This window comes from Artemia franciscana, chromosome 20 (genome assembly GCF_032884065.1).
Source record: "Artemia franciscana chromosome 20, ASM3288406v1, whole genome shotgun sequence".
Classification (NCBI taxonomy): Eukaryota; Metazoa; Arthropoda; class Branchiopoda; order Anostraca; family Artemiidae; genus Artemia; species Artemia franciscana.
In genome coordinates this window covers 28,793,592-28,812,520 of record NC_088882.1, presented here as the reverse complement: position 1 = coordinate 28,812,520, position 18,929 = coordinate 28,793,592, and the positions used below count along the sequence as shown (strand labels likewise).

The 18,929-nt window shown below is 35.5% G+C and overlaps 1 protein-coding gene and 2 non-coding genes across 3 annotated transcripts in view; all 3 read left to right on the top strand.

Moving 5' to 3' along the window:
* LOC136040342 (xylosyltransferase 2-like) overlaps window positions 1–18,929 on the top strand; it is a 189,241-nt gene that overhangs the window by 131,915 nt on the left and 38,397 nt on the right. The gene's annotated exons all lie outside the window — the stretch shown is intronic.
* Window positions 1,060–1,251, top strand: LOC136040499 (U2 spliceosomal RNA). The gene has a single exon (XR_010620777.1). It is a non-coding gene; the product is annotated as a U2 spliceosomal RNA (small nuclear RNA).
* Window positions 1,981–2,144, top strand: LOC136040475 (U1 spliceosomal RNA). Its single transcript, XR_010620759.1, has one exon. It is a non-coding gene; the product is annotated as a U1 spliceosomal RNA (small nuclear RNA).

Sequence of the window (18,929 nt, the reverse complement as noted above, 5' to 3'; positions counted from 1 at the left end):
TTGAATTTTTAGGTTGACGTTAGTTTTGACAAGATTTTGGAAGAAACTATATTTCAAGGGGACGGGAGCAAAATGAGGCTTGGGGGAGGGGAAAACCAAGTTGTGGAAGGGGCAGTTGCCAACCTCCTGCCCAATAGTAAACTACCCACCCCCCCCCCACTTTTTATGGTTCGGACCTTACAGTTGTTTAATAAGCTTAGACTCAAATTCTACGATAAAACTGGAATTATGCTTGAAGGCCATCTATTCTTCAAGACAGTCTTCTGGCTACATTGTTAGTAGTAAGATGGAATTATAGAATTAATCAAGTAAATGCCAAATGAAAAGTATAAATAGTTTTAAAATAAAGTAAGCAATCATTTATCTGATAAAGCCCAGGGATGGATTTATCTCCCCCGGGCTGTGTCTGGAAAATCATTTTGGAGGGAGTGATTGAAAAATAAAAAATAAAAACCCATCGGAAACTTGTTTAAATTCATTGCGTTACGTTTTAAAGAGTCGGACAAAATAGGTTATTAGCCTGCTGGATTCAGCCTTGTCCTCCAGTTTCCATGAATTGACGCTTTTGATCAATACCAGTGATTTCAACTGGTGGATTGACAATTTTTATTGCAAATAAAGCTATGTTTTTGTGGTATTTTTGTAAATGCAAGTGAAAAAACAAGAGAATTGTTCTCTCTGGATTTTGAAAAAAAAAAAAAAAATACTTGTATCTGTCCTCCGTCCCCTTAATTACCGCGAATTAACGTCATTCCCTGGTTCTGATCATTGTCAGCTAAAGGGCCACGACAATATATCTCTGATTTAAGGCTCATCTTTTCTGATTTTCGCTTTTTGAATGACAATTTTGTCCAAGTCTCGATTGGAAAGTTTATCGTTTACCATTAAAATTTTGAGATAAACTTTGATATTATGGCAAATGTTTCATACTGTTTATAAAAATCTAAAGATAAAGTAATAAATTTATTGAATATTATTTGAGCATTGCAACCGAAACTGATTTTTGACAAACTATGTTATTCGTATTCTTATAAAGTCTTTGACAATCTTTGTCGAATTATCGCTTCTCGGCCTTTTGGCTAAGATCAAAGTGTAGTATCTGTTCTTATCAGCTTAATATCTGATACGGCCCCTACATGGGGCCCAGAATATTAAACTGATTTTTGGAAACCGGAGGGATGTCGGGGCTTGCTCCGCTCCCTTCACGCGTTGGCCCGGTATTGCAGTACCTCCGGGATCGGCGCACCCCTTTCGAGGGGAAACCAAAGTCCATGAATCCGAATCAATTTTATGCGTTATACGGTATTCAAATTGAAGAGAAACTGCACATACATGTAGTTACCTAGTCATTAAATATATTCGGAATTTTTCATTTTCATCCGAAAAGAAGAACCAGTGTATATAATTTACAAAAATTAAAAGGTAAAAAAGCCAGCGACTACTCGGCATAGTTAATTTAAAGTGCCCAAGCTGGATCAAAGTTCTCATGCATCTTTATCGAAAATAGTTCATAATTATAAACTGCTGAAATTTCATATTGAACCAATATTCGATAAAATTGCTGAAGTGATTGTTTTTGGCCTCAGACGACTTGGTTCTGCGGCGAGTTGTTGATATTCGTAATGGCTAAAGCCCCCAATGGTTTTTGGAGAGAAAATAATTGGTATAGTCAGTAGAACGGCCACTGGGCTCTTAGAAATTAAAAGTTTCGACTTTTCAGTCGTATTGATGAGAGAGCGAGAAACCCCTGATTTTCTTTTCTCATAAAGATAAAGTTGCATTTAAATGATTAAGACGTTTGCATATGAAAATGAAATGGGACATTGCTATGTTCAAAAATAATTTAGAGACTTGATTCACTGCTGTGAAAAAGTTTTCTAAAGCTGCATGTGTTTAATAAATTAGAGTTTCCGAATGGCATTCAAAGCAACCGGATTTATGTCGAAAGATATTACTAAAATGTTAGATTTCTACCAATTCATACTTACCTGGCTGGGGAGCTGCCTTGATCATGAAGGAGGCACTCCCAGGGTGAGGCCTTTCCATTGCACTTCGGATTGGCTGACCCCTGTGATTAACCCAAATGGGGATAACTCAACAGCGTAACTTTTGGTAGTGGGGGACTGCATTCGCGCGGACCCCTGTCCATATATTGAAAAGTTTTGTTTTTCCTTTGAGCCCATCGTTTAGGTCACATAGTTGTGAGTTAAAAAAAGAAAGTATACAAGTTGATGTTGTTAAGATTTGAGTAAAATTGATCATTTGGCCCTATTGAAAAAATTAATTTTCTGATAAACTTACATATTTGGAATATTACGGAGAGGGTTGAGTTGAGCGTATACTCTATAGAAGATGGTTCTGGAATTTTCTCCAGAACATGTCTGAAATAAATATATTTTGTTTTTCTTAGTCTTGTGTTAAAGCAAAGGATGGTATCAATGGCCAGTCGCCATAATTAAATTAAATTGCCTAAACTCATTGAATTCCTGATGCATTTTGTTTTTAAAAATACTCTGTAATTATTAAATACTGATTTTTAAATTGAACCAGGAATCGAATCCAATTGCTGAAATTTAAATTAAGTCACAAAGGCTAGTCTTAAAAAGTGAAATGCCCTTGGTCACCACACATTTCATCAAGTCAATTGCATTGGCAACATATCAAACTAAAAGTTATCTATGTTTGATAAGTGCCTGATTACTGAATATTTATATTATTTTCTGCGGATGTAGTTTTGAAACCATGTCATTAAAGTTGCCCATGAATTGCTGCTCATTGAATATGTTTTCTCATCATATGATTTTTTGGCCCGTATTTAATTGGTTGAATATTGGATTTTTATTGCTTTCGAACCTTGTTAAAAAAAAACATGACACCATCAGATTCAGCGTATCAGAGAACCCTACTGTAGAAGTTTCAAGCTCCTATCTACAAAAATGTGGAATTTTGTATTTTTTGCCAGAAGACAAATCACGGGTGCGTGTTTATTTGTTTGTTTGTTTTTTGTTTTGTTTTTTCTTTTCCCCAGGGGTCATCGTATCGACCAAGTGGTCCTAGAATGTCGCTAGAGGGCTCATTCTAACGGAAATGAAAAGTTCTAGTGCCCTTTTTAAGGAGAGTGGGCTATGTTGGAGGATCTTTCCTTGGAGGAATCTGTCATGGGGGAAGAAAAATTCAATGATAAGGGCGCAGGATTCTCTAGCATTGCTATAAGAAAACAATGAAAAATAAACATGAAAACTTTTTTCAAATGAAAGGAAGAAGTAGCATTGAAACTTAAAACGAACAGAGATTATTACGCATATGAGGGGTTCTAAAAATACTTTAGCATAAAGAGCAAGGTATTTAGGAGGAGATAAATACCTTGCTCTTTATGCTAAAGTATTTTTAGTAATTTCAACTATTTATTCTACGGCATTTCTGATTCAGGGGTCATTCTTAAAGAATTGGGACAAAACTTAGGATTTAGTGTAAAGAGCGAGGTATTAACGAGGGTACAAACCCCCTCGTATACATAATAAAAATATAAGGTTATGAAAGTTTGTTACGTAAGTTAATTCTTAAGTTACGTATATTTTTTACTAATAAAAACGTTCGTTAAAAATTAAAAGTTCTAGTTGCCTTTTTAAGTAACCGAAAAATTGGAGGGCAACCAGGCCTCCTTCTCCACCCCTTATTTCTCAATATCGTCTGATCAAAACTAATAGAAAGCCATTTAGCCAAAAAAAGAATTAATATACAAATTTCATTTTAATAATTTATGTGCGGAGAGCCAAAACCAAACATGCATTAATTCAAAAACGTTCAGAAATTAAATAAAAAAAAAAAAATAATTTTTTTAGCTGAAAGTAAGGAGCGACATTAAAACTTAAAACGAACAGAAATTAATCCGTATATGAAATGAGTTGTCCCCTCCACAATCCCTCGCTCTTTACGCTAAAGTTTGACTCTTTGCCACAGTTCTACTTTTTAAAACAATTAAAAGCTTTAGCGGAAAGAGCGAGGGATTGCGGAGGGGACAACTCATTTCATATACGGATTAATTTCTGTTTGTTTTAAGTTTTAATGTCGCTCCTTACTTTCAGCTAAAAAAATTATTTTTTTTTTCTACTTTAAGGTGATCTTTTCATTTTGCTAACCAGCTCAAAGGAGTTACATAGGCTGGGACAACTTAGATTAGAGTTGGGGGGGGGGCAATTTTTTCAGAGTTTGTAGAAGGGTTGAACCATGTTTGACTGAGGAGTTTTTGTTGGTGTTTTCAGCCCATAGTGCAGCAATGGTGGTCATTGTGCACCGCATTTAGCCTACTCACTGCAGGCTTTATCTGGTACGCATGCGTAAATTTCAAATTGGAAGGTGAGTGTGGAAAATCGAAAAATTCGTAAATTGTGTAAATATTAGAGGGAAATATTTAAAGCTGTAAAAACCTTGAATTTTTCTTGGAGAGGGGTACCCGAATGCCCTTCTGTGAACACATGCTTGGGCCATATCACCTGCTTCTAAATGTATATCTCTGTTTTTTGCAGTGCTCACCTAATTAGTGAGGTTAATTATAATTTAGTCATGCTTCACGATGTATCGGACTTAGCGGAATCCATAATAAGGCTTTATCGATATACGCAATGCTTTTTGCAAAAGTTATTAGGGAATCCTTTTATTGCGGAAGTAGATAGTTTACTTTCTAACTAAAAATGAATTTTTTTCAGAATGTGGATTGTAGAAACATAACAAGAAATTGTAATTATAATAGAAATAAATTGCTCTTCACTTGAAATTTTCTTGAGTGGTCGCTTTGTGGTCAATTCAGAAGTAGAATATTATCAATAATTCATTTCAGTAAAACAGTATTTGCCTCTGGATTTCGAATTAAAAGATGGTTTCGTTATATTCTGTTGTGATTATCCAAGTTGCGGCATGTTCACTGGCGCCAATTCATGAAAATATTGGAGGATGAATGTTTCTTTTCTAAAATATAGGGGTGGGGAGGGTAATTTTTCCGTTTCTTTCTGTGAAACTACCGATGGTCATCTTTAGAAACCTAGGGGGGGGGCAAACAAATCTTGGGTTCAAATGTGCCCCCTCCTCCAGTTTTCGTCTCTACTTATGTTTCACATTGTACATTTTACAGAGAACTGAGAAAATGAGCTAAACTATAATTATGCAAGGATCTTTGGACTGGACCACCAAAGTGAGTCTGTGGTTCCTCGAGTATTTTCGATTTTTTTTTACTTTTATTAAGATTTAGTTTTTGAAAAAGGAAAGTAGTCTCCTGATGCAATTACATAAAAAAAAATAACTGCAAGTAAGGAGCGACATTAAAACTTAAAGCGAACAGAAATTATTCCGTATGTGAAATAGGTTGCCCCCTCTTCAACGCCCTGCTCTTTATGTTAGATTTTTTCTTATTGTTTTAAAAATGTAGAACTATGATAAAGAGTCAAAATTAATATATTTTGGTATCAGAGGCGGTTAATGTTCAGGTTTTTATTTTCTTGCTTACTAAATTTATTTTGGAAGTCAAGCCTTGACATTCCAAAATGAAGTCTCCATTTGCCAAGTCTATAATACACTAATAAAATTATTTCTAACTTTGCTGTGCCTATAGGGGGTAACTATAAGGGGGTAAGTTATTAGGGGGTAACTATAAGGGAGTAAGGGATTTGTACCTTTATCTTGTATTTAGCAGCTTACCTCTATAACTTGTTATCTTTTTAAGTCGAACTGTATGTAGAATGACCTCTATAAATCGAACTATACGTAACTCGAAAAAAAATTTGTTCCCATGAATTTCGAATTAGCGGGAGTCGATTATAGGCCTTATTGATTGATCTAGCAGTACTCAGGGGACGGATCATAAATCAAAGTCATATAAAAACACAATGTCACATAAGACCTTTTGAATTACCATAGCTGCATTAGATGCAAGTCTGTGCATTGGGGAGGGATATAGTTGGGAGCACCCCCCCCCTCAAAGAGCTTGTCTCCCGAAATTCCAAATACGCGCCTGATTATTCATATAAAAATTGTTGACTTATTGAACCAAGTCCAGGAGTATGGGTAACTTATAAGAGAGGAAACTGGTGCTAGTATCGATAGAAAAACAACAATGCCACCTTGCGTTTGGCGTGTTTTTTTGCCTTTTCAAATTTAATAATACGATACAATTAGTTGAATTGATGTAATTGGTATAATTAGTGAAGTAATAAGCATAAATAGTTTCTGAAAAAAAAACACAATTATGAAGCTTGAAAAATTCTTAGAAACTTGGAAGTGCTAGAGGGCGCTGATATTATCAATTGCCCGTAGTTTTTTTGTTTGAACCCTACAGGGACCAATTAAAATCATGCTTACTCTCTTCTGAACGGATTTTTGGAGTTGTTGGCCCAAACAAATATATATCTATAGGTAAGACGTCAAATAAGAAAAAAGAGAAAGTGTAGAAAAGTGAAGTTAGGTTAATCCTGAACAAATATGACAGAATATGATGATAATACAATATTTTAGAGACAAATTGTGGAAACTGCGACGAAGAATTGAGGAAAGCGGGCCGCGAAAATAAATTATATTAAATACCTAACCCAATATAGCCTAATCCCTAACCACCTCTATATATTAAATATTTAATAGAAAAGCAAATACATCATAGTTTTCTCACTCGAAGTAAGCGAACCATAACCGATCCAGGATGAGAAACCGGTTTCTGTCAAATATTACACAGCGCGTTTCTTGAGTGCGTTCCGTTTAGTAGACAAGTACCCTAAATTGTTCTGCCCTCTTCCCCTTAATATTGGAAACTACCTTTAGTGAGGAATATTTTCATTGAAAATACCTTTTTCGGTCTTTTCAATGAAAAAATTAAAGAAGCCGACAAGTTTGTCCTTCCCCCTCCTGGTGTTGAAAAACATTCCCCTAGAATTTTGCTGAATTTTGACGCCCCTTGCATTATCTTAAAATAATGTGCTAAAATAAGGTTCCTGAAACTGTCTTAATTCTTGTCTCATTTTGCCCCTGAACTAGTTAAAAAAACAAAAAAAAACAACAGTCAATATTTTATTTCAAGAAGAATATTCTTGAAATAATTTTTTTTTTATAAAATTTTGAATTTAGCCTTGATAACTTAAAGTTAGTTTCAGCATTAAAGTATAAACGTCAGGTTAAAAAAATTAAACAATAAACCTGTATTTTCGTTGTATTATTCACTTGACGTTACCTTAATAAGGTAACGTCAAGTGAAGTATGGTTGAAAATTATTTCTTGAACCTCTCTTTTGTCGTCTTTGAATTGATTTATTTAATATTCATTCCACCAAAGAGATCCATTAGTGCAAAAAGATTGTAGTCACACCAAATATACCATTCACAAGAAAAATGAACAATATTTGGGTATGGCACAAATGAAAGAAACTTTTGAGGGGGGACCCACTTTAATGAATCGCTTACACCAGGTGGTGGAAAACAAGAGCCCGTTCAGAAACACATACTATGAGAAGAAGTTGCTTCTATTTTCAATCGGGATGATAGAAGTAGCATATAAAAAATATTATGCCATATGTTAATATTAGCTATAACATATTTGAGCATCCAGCCTTTGTTTAAAAACGTCAGTAGATGTTCTCTAGCTAACCCCAGTCCACAACCAGTCAAGAGTGGAGTGCCTCAGGTACATGGCTTGACCCATCATTATTCAATATTTAAATCAGTGTTGCTCCTGATTGCCTTGAACGTAGGTATAGCTAAGCTAAGGAATTTGAGGTGTTTATATGTAAAGTCTGGGACAAATTAGTCATTTGTAGTTTTTGATGAACTGTGGTACGATATCGTCACTCACATTTAAATATCATTCATTTAAATGAAGAAAATTCATTTAAAATTGAGATTGTCATTTTATTGAAATTAGTTCAAACATCAGATAAAAAAAAAATCGAAATTGATCGGAGGGCAACTAGCCCCCACTCAGGGCCTTTTTTTCCCCAAATGCATTTGATCAAATTTTTGAGATATCCATTTTGTTCAAAATAGTTTAAAGTAAAATAAAAATAAAACTCCGGGGTTAACACAACCCTGTAGAGCCCAGGGGCAAGTAGTGTAAGTTATGCACCGGGGGCATCTAAGGTTTTTTTACGCAAGGCAAGGTTGTATAAACTTCCAAAGTGGCTCATTTGATTGGAAGTTGAAAGTTCTACTTACGTTTTTAGGGGGGGTTAAAAGTCAACGGAGAAAGATAAGATCCCAGTTACTCGCCAAAGAGGGGTCTATCAAATACCCTGTGATTGTGGAAATTACTAAGTCGGCAGGACCCACTATGTCGGTCCGCCATATGTTACTGTATCCCATTGTATTACTATGTCGGTGATATTTTCTTCCCCTCTATAATACATGCACTTAGCTTTAGGTATTGGGCTACAAATTGGGCCACAAAATTACTATTGGGCCACAAAACTGAAATGGTGTTAGAGGCCTTTTTTAAAGCGGAAAGGATGGGAAAGTGGTTGAAGGCTATAAAAAAAGCTCATTTTTGAAGGGACCCAGTTGTGGCCCTGTTTTCCCATGTTTGGAACCCACTGTGCCCCCCTTAAATGGTATAGCTGTTGAATGTCTAAAAAGTCATAGATGAAGCTCTATAGCTTGGTAAAAAATTATTTTCGATGGTTTTCCGAAATTAATTCTTTTTTTTTATTCAGTCTCAAGGACATAAAATTTTATGATCGATTTGTATCTAGGATTTTAGTGCCTAAATTGATTTTAGAAGAACCGAACGTAAAGATCAATGTTGATAAGTTTATTAAGCCCCTCGCCTAGTTTAGATATCTTTTATGATATTGTCAAAGCGCAATAAATTAGACAACAAAGTATAAGAACGTATTTGAATTTTTTTTCGAATATTTTCTGTTTTACTATAATTTTATTGCACTTTGCATTAGATAAGAATCAGCAATACATTGTTTTACATATTTATTATCCAATAGGAAAGAAAATCTCGCATAAAATTTACTTAGAAGACATTAATTAGTGAAGTATCTTTTGTAAGGGGCTACCCACTTCTCTATCACCTGGTTTCCATATCAGAAAACTACTTGTTCAGCCAGATGTGGCATACTTTAAGATGTGGTATTTAAATCTGCCTACACTCTAGAACTTTCTTAAGAAGGGACCTTTCGCTACGCTAGTGGGTCTTAATCTCCTCGATCGCGTCAATAGTGCGACTTTTAAAAGTTGAAGAACAGCTAAGAAGGGGGAAGAGTCTCCCTCAATTATTCATTGTAAGGATTAGTCAAATATCGTGAAGTTTTTTTAATAGTCAAAAATACATGAGGCCGACGGTTCACATATAAAAAATTGAAAAATGATTATAAATTGTTATATTATTTGTTGAGATTTTGCCCCCTAAATTTTTTAAAACTCAAATGAAATACCTCCTTTTCTGTGAAAAATTGAGTGTGCCGTTCGTAAATACACGATCATGAGTTATTTCACTAATTTAACGCGTGATTGTCTTTTTTCTTTTTTCATTATTATTTTAATTTGTGTAGGATGCTTCTAGGAATATTTATGTAGATTTTATTTATTATTATTGTTAATTTTCTATGCCTTTAGGAATGTTTATGTAGTTAATCGCTACGCGTTAGTAAAATTAAATTTTTAACTTCCGTAATGATTTATATCTTTAATAGTTAATATTTTGTTTATTTTGTAAAAAAAAAAAAAAAAAAGTAAACAAAGCCTGGATTTGGTCTACCTTGGAAAATAATGAATAAATTTGTTCGGATTTTGTGCAAATCGCGGACATTGGCGAAGAACTCACTTTATTGTTCGATGGATATTTGATTTTAATTCTTTTAATTTTTGGTCGTTTTTTGAATCTTATATAATTTTGGCAGTTTTCTTTCATTGGTTTTGTTGTACTTTCCGCGTTTATTTTTTTTCCTCGGTCATATTATTTTGTTCGCTCTCTAAGAAGAGAGGCGGTTGTTCTATCGAAATATTCGCTTTCTGTGTTTTCTTCAGTATTTTCATTTAGCCTTATAAAACCCCCCTTTTGATCGTTTTCTTTCTTTATGGTAATTAACCAGGATTTTCTCCAAATTTTTGTTTTAGTTTTAATGGTCGTATATTATTGTAAGTCTCTTTTCTTTTTTATATGTATGTTTTGCTGAAAACGGCCCTTGGTCATAGGGCGGAAATGTCCATTCAAATTAGAATTCCACTGTCTTGCAAAAATAATTCCCTATTTTTCTTCTTGTTATTGATGTTTATGATGGAAAGGCAGTGTGGTCTTCGTCGCTATTTGAGACCATAAATCCACATTCCTAAAAATCGAGAGTGGTTTCAGTGACGTTTTGTCAGTGTCGTTTGTCAGTGACGTTTTGATTTAAGGTATAAAATTATGGCCTCATATCCAAAAATTATATCATAATATTTACGGAGCCTTTCATAATATTCGGATTTATCAAAATCTAAATCAAAAAAATTTTACGCCCAAGTTGCTGGTATCTTTCTTAGGAGGGGGTGGGGGGTATAATCTCCCCCATGCTTCTAATGTTCGTCCAACCATAGGCACTTCTTGTTGTCTCATACAACTTTTCTTTGCTATATCCACTGAATTTGACGATAGAAAAGAACAATGCTTCAGAGTAAGTAGTAGTTTAACAAAAAAAGAAAAAGAAACTTCTGAATTGAACATTAGCGAAGCAGAAGAGACACAGTTTGTTAATGTTTTGTTGTTTATTCTGCTTTTTTAATGTTCACTTCAAAGGATTAGTTATATATTTTTTTTTGTGTTTTTTTTTCTTCACCTAAGAAAGTGGGTGAGGTGGCTTCGCCCTCCTCTTGATATCTTGATATTTTTCATGATTTTCTATGTTCTTATTATTACTCCTGTTTTGAAAGTGTGCCCCCTTGCTATCGAAATAAATTCTTGCGCAAATGCCCGCTATTATACAATGCTTATTGTCATGATCGTCATCCTTTATTAATTGTATTACAGGCTACTCCTTTACCTACTTATCCAATGATCCAACTGATCATTGGATAAGTAGACTGATCCTAGATAAGTAGACTGATAAGTAGTACTGATCCAAATGATCCTCAACACCTATCCCCCCCAAAGTAGTGACGATTATGGTATATATTAAGACAATCAGGGGAACCTTAATCACAATCATCTATTTATTTGGATTTGAATTATCTGTAAAACTAAATAAAAAAACATTTTTTTTTTAAACTGAAAGCTCAACGCCCCGCTCTTTACACTAAAGTTTGACTCTTTCTCTCAAATCTACTTTTTAAAACAATAAAAAACTTTAGCATAAAGAGCAGGCGTTGAAGAGGGAATAGCCCCTTTCATATCCGGAGTAATTTCTCTTCGTTTAACTTTTAATGTTGCTTGACTTTCAGGTAAAAAAAACTTGTTTTTTATATTTATTTTCTGAACGTTTTGAATTAATGTATGTTTTGATTTTGGCTCTCCGCTCATGAATACTTAAAACGAAATTTGCATTTTTTTTTTTTTGGCTAAGTGGCTTTCTCTTAGTTTTGATCGGACGAATTTGAGAAAAAAAGGGGTGGGGGAGGAGCCTCCCCCACCCCTAAACTAACCTCTAATCTTTCATCTGCTAATCTTTCAAATGTTTTCATCTTTAATCCCTAGCTACCCTCTAATCTTTCATCTGCTTAAAAAGGCAACTAGAACTTTTAATTTTTTTGTGAACGTTTTTATTAGTAAAAAATATACGTAGGCTGACTTAAGAATTAACTTACGTAACGAACTTCTATATTCATATATTTTTAGTACGTACATGTGGGGGTTTGCCCCCTCGCTAATACCATGCTCTTTACACTAAAGCTTAAATTTTGTCCCAATTTTTTAAGAATAACCCCTGAATCACAAAGGCCGTAGAATAAATAGTTGAAATTACAGAAAATACTTTAGCGTAAAAACCAGGTATTTAAGAGGAGCTAAACCCCTCATATGCTTAATAGTTTCTGTTCGTTTTAAGTTTTAATGCTGCTCCTTACTCTCATTTAAAAAAAAACTTTTTCATATTTTTTTCTTGGTTTTTTGTTTTAAATAATGCTAGAAAATCATGCGCCTCCTTCATGGAAATTCTCTTCTTTAATGGCAAATTCCTCCATGGAAAGATCCTCCCACTTAACCCTCTCCTCTCAACTCCCTCCCCAACAAAGAAAAAAAATCCGTCAGAAAACGTCTGTATCCTTCCCAATACTACTACTACTACTACTAATAATAACTCACTGCAGCATCAAGCCGTCTGAGGCCAGCACAGCTACGCACGCTCTTCCTCGAACCTAATCTATTTAAAGCCTCCCTCTTTACACCCTCCCAGGAAGTTCCCATTTCCTTTAAATCTTTATTTATGACATCCTCCCAACCCAGACAAGGACGACCTGCTTTCCGTGTAGCCCCAGACGGTTGGCCAAAAAGGACAATGTTCGGTAATCTGTCATCCTTCATCCGTAGAACGTTGCCTAGCCATCTCAACTTTTCTTTCATTATAGCCCTAGAAAGCGGGATTGAACCACATTTTTCGTACAACCTACTGTTTGAAATACGGTCAGTCAGCCGGGTACCCAGAACAATCCGTAGGCAATTTCTCTGGAAAACATCTAGTAAATTTTCATCTGCTTTTCGGAGCGCCCATGCTTCAGAACCATATTTGACCACTGTCATCACTGTAGCTTCCAATATTCTAATCTTGGTTTGCAGACTTATCTTTCTATCCTTCCAAACTTTTTTTTAACTGTGAAAAAACACCCTGAGCCTTAGCTATTCTACTTTTAACATCTTCACTGCTCCCACCATCTTTACTAATAATACTACCAAGGTAACTGAAGCTCCCAACCTGATCAGTCTTTTCTTTACCTAATGTCACCTGTTCATCTTCACTTATTCCTAGGCTTAGTGACTTAGTCTTCTTAACATTAATTTTCAAGCCTATTTTAGCACCCTGAACTCGCAATACCTCTAAAACTTCATTCATTTTGCTCACAGTTTCATCTAATATGCTTAAATCATCAGCATAATCGAAGTCCAGGAGCGTTTTTCCTCCCCATTTGATTCCGTGGTCTCCAATTGCCTTTCCTGTGCTCCTTAAGACGAAGTCCATCAAAATGATCCATATAAAGGGGGATAGAACACAACCCTGCTTAACTTCTGATTTAATACAAAACCAGTTGCTAACCTCATTTCCAACCTTAACCGCAGCAGTATTATTCTCGTACATAGCACAACCCTTCCCAATAACCATTACTATATGTAAACACTGGTCAAAATTTGTAAATTGCAGCCCCTCCTCCCGGGGACTGTGAGGGAGTAAGCCATCCTAAAGACATAGTTATTAGGTTTTTCGACTATGCCGAACAAAATTGGTATCTCAAAATTTTGACTCGTTGACTTTGAGAAAAAATGAGCGTTGGAGGGGGCCTAGGTGATTTCCAATTTTTTTCCGTTACTAAAAAAGGGCTTTAGTACTTTCAATTTCCGTTATTATGACCCTTCTCGCAACAATCTAGGACCACTGGGTTGATCCGATCACCCCTGGGAAAAAAAGAAGAAAACAAATAAACACGCACCCGTGATCGGTTTATTCTGGCAAAAAATACAGAATTCCAAATTTTTGTAGATAGGAGCTTGAAACTTCTACAGTAGTGTCCTCTGATACAGTGAATGCGATGATGTGATTTTCGTTAAGCTTCTGTGACTTTTAGGATGTGTTTCCTCCTATTTTCCAAAATAAGGCAAATTTTCTCAGGCTCGTAAATTTTTATGGGTAAGACTAAATTCGATGAAACTTATATATTTAAAATCAGCATAAAAATTCGATTCTTTTTAATGTATCAATTAGTTAAAAATTTCATTTTTTAGAGTTTCGGTTACTATTGAGCTGGGTTGCTCCTTACTACAGTTCGTTACCACGAACTGTTTGATTAGTTCCTCAGTAGCAACATTTTAAGGTAGAAAGGCGAACTCCTTTGTTAAATTTTGTCGGAGAAGAGAGAAAATTCAAGGAATACACGAAAAACGACAAAAAACTCGTAGCTATATCTTATTTTAATCTATCCATGTTGTAGTTCCTTTATAGCCTATCATCAAGTTCGAATGCATTTAATTTAGCATGACATTTGCAATGCTACTATTATTTTATCAATCTTCATTCGTTCAAATTTGGCTTATATACAATTTTCATTTCTTTTGAAGCTGAAAAGAGCAAATTTGGCAATGTAGCAATTGTCTTAACGATGTTGATTATATTTTGTGGAGATAGCAACGAGTTTTAAGCTTTCATTATAAGCTCAAGTTTAATTTTTTTTGACAGACCCAGATCAGTGACAAATTTTCGAGGCTTTAACTATTCAGCAAAGAAATAGCCATAAGAGCCAGAGCCGAGGCATACGTATGGAGAGGGGCTAGGAGCCATGACCCCGGCTTACTATATTTTCTTAAAGTTTTAGATACTTCTTGTTCAAATTATTACATAAATTGTTTTCTTATTATTGTTCCCGTTCCGAATTTTCAATATTATGGACCTCTAAAAAGTTTAGCGTACGGGCCTGGCATATCTCCTAACTCCAGTGGGAACAAAGATTTTCCATGGCGATGTATATTTCACTATTTTCGATTCCAAATTGCAGAAGTTGGGCACAGGGCTCTATCCGTCGATGTACGTGACCCCATTGGTTTCTTCCAGGATTTCCTTGAAAACCATTTCATACAGTTTAATTATAGAATTTTCTGTTTCGAACCAAGTTGTCAGATTACATCGGACTAAATAGGCTAAGAAGTATTTTCGAGCCTTAATATGGCTTCTCAGAGCTATTGTGTTCAGTTTATACTATTCATTTGTTCATTTCCCCATTTATCCAGATATTACCTGTTTTCCGCGTACAACTATCCAAGAGAACGACGGAAACACCATTTGATCATGCCCTTTCGAAATGGTTTGAAAGCTTGAAAAACAGAACCTCTTTTTGGGTAAATTAGGTAGAAACTACTTTTTTTTCAAAGGCGGGTAAATAGTGTCAGATTTGCTCTCTGGTCTAATTTCTCTTTTGTGAATAAGGTTAGAGAGGAAAATACATTTAACAGGAAAATATGTCACAATAATCCCAAAAACTTGACAGTGCTTAATTATAAATTTCGTTTACCTCATGCAATCAAAAAAAAAAATATAATTTTCAGGGTCAACCAGTCACCGCTGTGCATGTTTGCCCAGAGCTATCACTGAGAATTTGAAGATATCCCAGGATTTACTTAACAAAGCTTCTAAGGCTTGAACAAAAGTCCCAGAATATTAAATAATTATGAAATGTGCCGAAGAGAAAGTTAGGTTAGGTATCTATATCCCCATATACCCCTAATGCGCAAATGTATAACCAAAATTACATCATTATATAAACTAAAATATTATGTTTTCATCATATTTTGGTATATTTCATTAGGATTAACCTAACTTCACTTCTCGAGCGTGTTCTGAATAATAAAGGAGTACCCCTCCCGCTTTACATCCTTCCGAGGAGTTCCCATTTCCCTTAAATCTTTTCCTGCAATGTCCTTCCTCCTCATTTGGGGACGAGCTACTTTTTGTTTGGCCCTAGACGGTTGTCCGACATGGACGATATTTGGCAATAAGCTTTTTTCTTATTATAACCATATAAAGTGGGATTGGTCCACATTTTTTGCACAGCTTATATATTTCAGCCCTGTATTAGCTGTTTTATGGTATTTAGGCCCATAAGAGCATACTATCTCAGTTGTTACTGACATTAACGGGGGCCTTCCAGCAAACTTGTCTCTCAAACTTCACATAGTAGAATAGTGAAAGGCTGTCCTTATCTCACTCCGGCAATCACTCCAAGGTGACGCTTATAATAAAGAACCGTAAGTTTCCAATGTAAAATTATTTTTCCCCTAGCTATTTCGGATTAAAGGTCTCATCCATAAAATAACCCCCCAAAAAGGGCCATTTTTTCTGATTAGCTTCAAACATATTCTTAAGTCGTTTGGCCAGGTTACCGCAATACATAAGAAAAAACGGGATGAAAAATCACTTTCTGATTGTGGCCTGGGCCTCCATAATATTTGGCCCAAAAATTACCTTCACTGGGAATGTGCCTTATTTCGACGAATATTTTGTTTGTCACAGAAAAAGGTATTTTGTTGTGGCAGAATTTTTTTTGCAACTTGAAAAAGCACTAGAATTTCAAAATACGTTTTAAATGAGCCCTACCATGTAATCTAAGACCTTCAATTTAACGCAGTCAGCCCTGTGAAAAAGGAAGATTTTGCTTATATTAAAATGCGATTTTAAATATGGTGTGTTTGTGATAAAACTCTATTTTCGGCTTGTTGACTATACAAAATTGATTCAATTCCTCAGGTTTTACAATCTCAAGCTTTTAACTTCTATTTTGGCTAATAATGATGTCTAGGGTACAAAATATCACTTTTTTGTTTCCCAATTTGAATATTGGTTGAAAATTTCACTAGGAATTTTCATTTCCGCTCATGTGGGCCCTTCTTCAATATTCTGCGACCATCAGTTTAAAGCGATTTTTCCTGGTAAAAATAAAGATACATCACAAACCTGAAAAACATTTTTATTAGACTTTTCAAAAATTTTATTCCTAATACACACCTGCAAATTATTATTTTGGTAAATCTGAATTGCAGTCCTTATTTCAGAATGAGCTTGTGTTGGGAAACGCTTCTCACAGTTCAGTTTCTTAGAATAAGCGTGAACGAATATTCGGTTACTATGTCCGTGGTTCGCTCTTTACTAGGTTGCAGCTGTTGCTACAGCCTTGATTTATTTTTGTAACTTATATTTTGCATCTTGTAACTAGTAACCAGTGGCAAAATTAAGTTTAGTTGCTGGTAGTAACTGAGTCCTTAGCCTAACTGAGTCCTTAGCCTAATAGTAATGCGAAATGCAGACAAGGGTTTCAGTCTTTTTCTAAATAAATTCTTAGACCTGTCTTTACAATTAAATAAGACATAGTCTAAAAAGGGTTCTAAGTCACGGTATTCGCTGTTTATGCACAATAGAGAGGACTCGTCCATCTTAATGCCAATTTTGTTTTCGGAACCTGTTTCGGACCTGTTGTCCGAAAATCTGAAATATGGCAAGAATTAATAATCACAACAATAGGAAATTTGAATTTCTTGTATATATATTTTCAAACGCAAGTGTCAGGAGATATATAAAAATTTACAAACCCCATGACTGTGGCGAGGGGGGGGGTCTAGTTGCGGGGGCTTGTATATATGGATCAAGCGTTTTGATCCATAGCTGTGGTTTCTATTGTTGCACACCTCGACTGCACATATTCACACAGTCTGATGGTTTAATTAGGATTCGTCTTTTTTCAGTCAGAAGGTGGCGAGATATGAAGCTATTACCCCAGGGACTGTAGTTGGGACAGTACGTCTGTAAATTAGTGTTGTGACTGGTAGAAGTGGTAAAGTTTTTATTTACGGCAATTTCACAACGCTACTATAAATAGCATTTTATGATAAGTTCCTTAATATATTTTTATTTGAGACTGCTAGAGACGTGTAATCACGTCATAGGTGAGCTATCCCGGTCCCCCTTAAAAATTGTCTCTCGTAGCCTTAAATATTTTCAGTAGTGCTCTTTTCGCTACGCGCGCAATGTTTTGAGCTAAAGGGATAGGGGGCATTGACGCAATTTCGTCAGAATCCTGGGGGAGGGCAAAATCAGTGCCAGTTTTCCCAAATCAAGGGAAAATGACAGTAAAAACTGAAAAATTAGCCATATAATAAAAAAAGTTAAAGGTATAAAAAAGAAAACTGAACCGTTTCTATGGATGCTTGACTTTTGCAGACCAATATTAGCTTTGACAGGATTTTTGGAGAAACTTGTGACAAACTGGAATCTAGAGGGGGCACCAACCGAGGTTTAAGAGGGGCAGTTGCCCCCTGCCCCGTTGCAAATTACGCCCTGGATTTGGGGTTGTAGAAATACATGTCCTTCCTTGATATTGGACTAGCTAGCTTTAGGTTACAGTAGCTCTTCCTTATGCTTGATACATTGCTCATTTGGAAAATTCTCACTAAGTCAGACCAATCAAAAACTCGTTCGTGTTATTCTGTTTCGCAAAATGTTCATTACGTTTACCAACTTGGTACATAAACACACCAATATAAGATTGCAGACCCTTTTGTAGCTATCGCTCAGGCTATTGCAAAACATAAGAAAGTAAGGTATCTGGACACGAATTGGGCCCACTCCTGGTGCATTGATTCATCTAAGTGTAATAATTATATATATATATATATATATAAAAAAAAAAAAAGGTAAAGGATACGGCATTAGACTTTACAGTCCCTACCGGCGGTGCTGATCTCCGTTTCTTGGCCCTTCAGCCAGGAAGTGCAATGGGGGGTTGGGGGCCAACCATCCTGTGCTTTCGCACACCCTTCCTGTTTACCTTCCCCAGATTTCTCCAGGTTCCCATTTAAAGCTGGGTCGACTCTGGCTAAGCTTACGGAGTCACGCCACTGACTCCCGTCCCAAACTGAACAATTGGGTACACTGGGATTCGAATCCGCGTCTTTCAGACAAAGGATCCCAAATCCAGCGCACCAACCGACTCGGCTAGGACGGTCTAAAAACAGATGGGAAGAAATTATCTTAACAATTAAATATTATTACCCTACCGCGCACGGGATCGAACCGAGTAACTTGTAATTAGCAGAGACGGTCTTATCCACCGTAATTAGCAGATCCAATGTAATTAATCCAATGTAATCCAATGTAATCCAATATCCAATGTAATTATCCAATGTAATTAGCAGAGACATATATATATATATATATATATATATATATATATATATATATATATATATATATATATATATATATATATAGGTAACTTTACTGTTCTTTA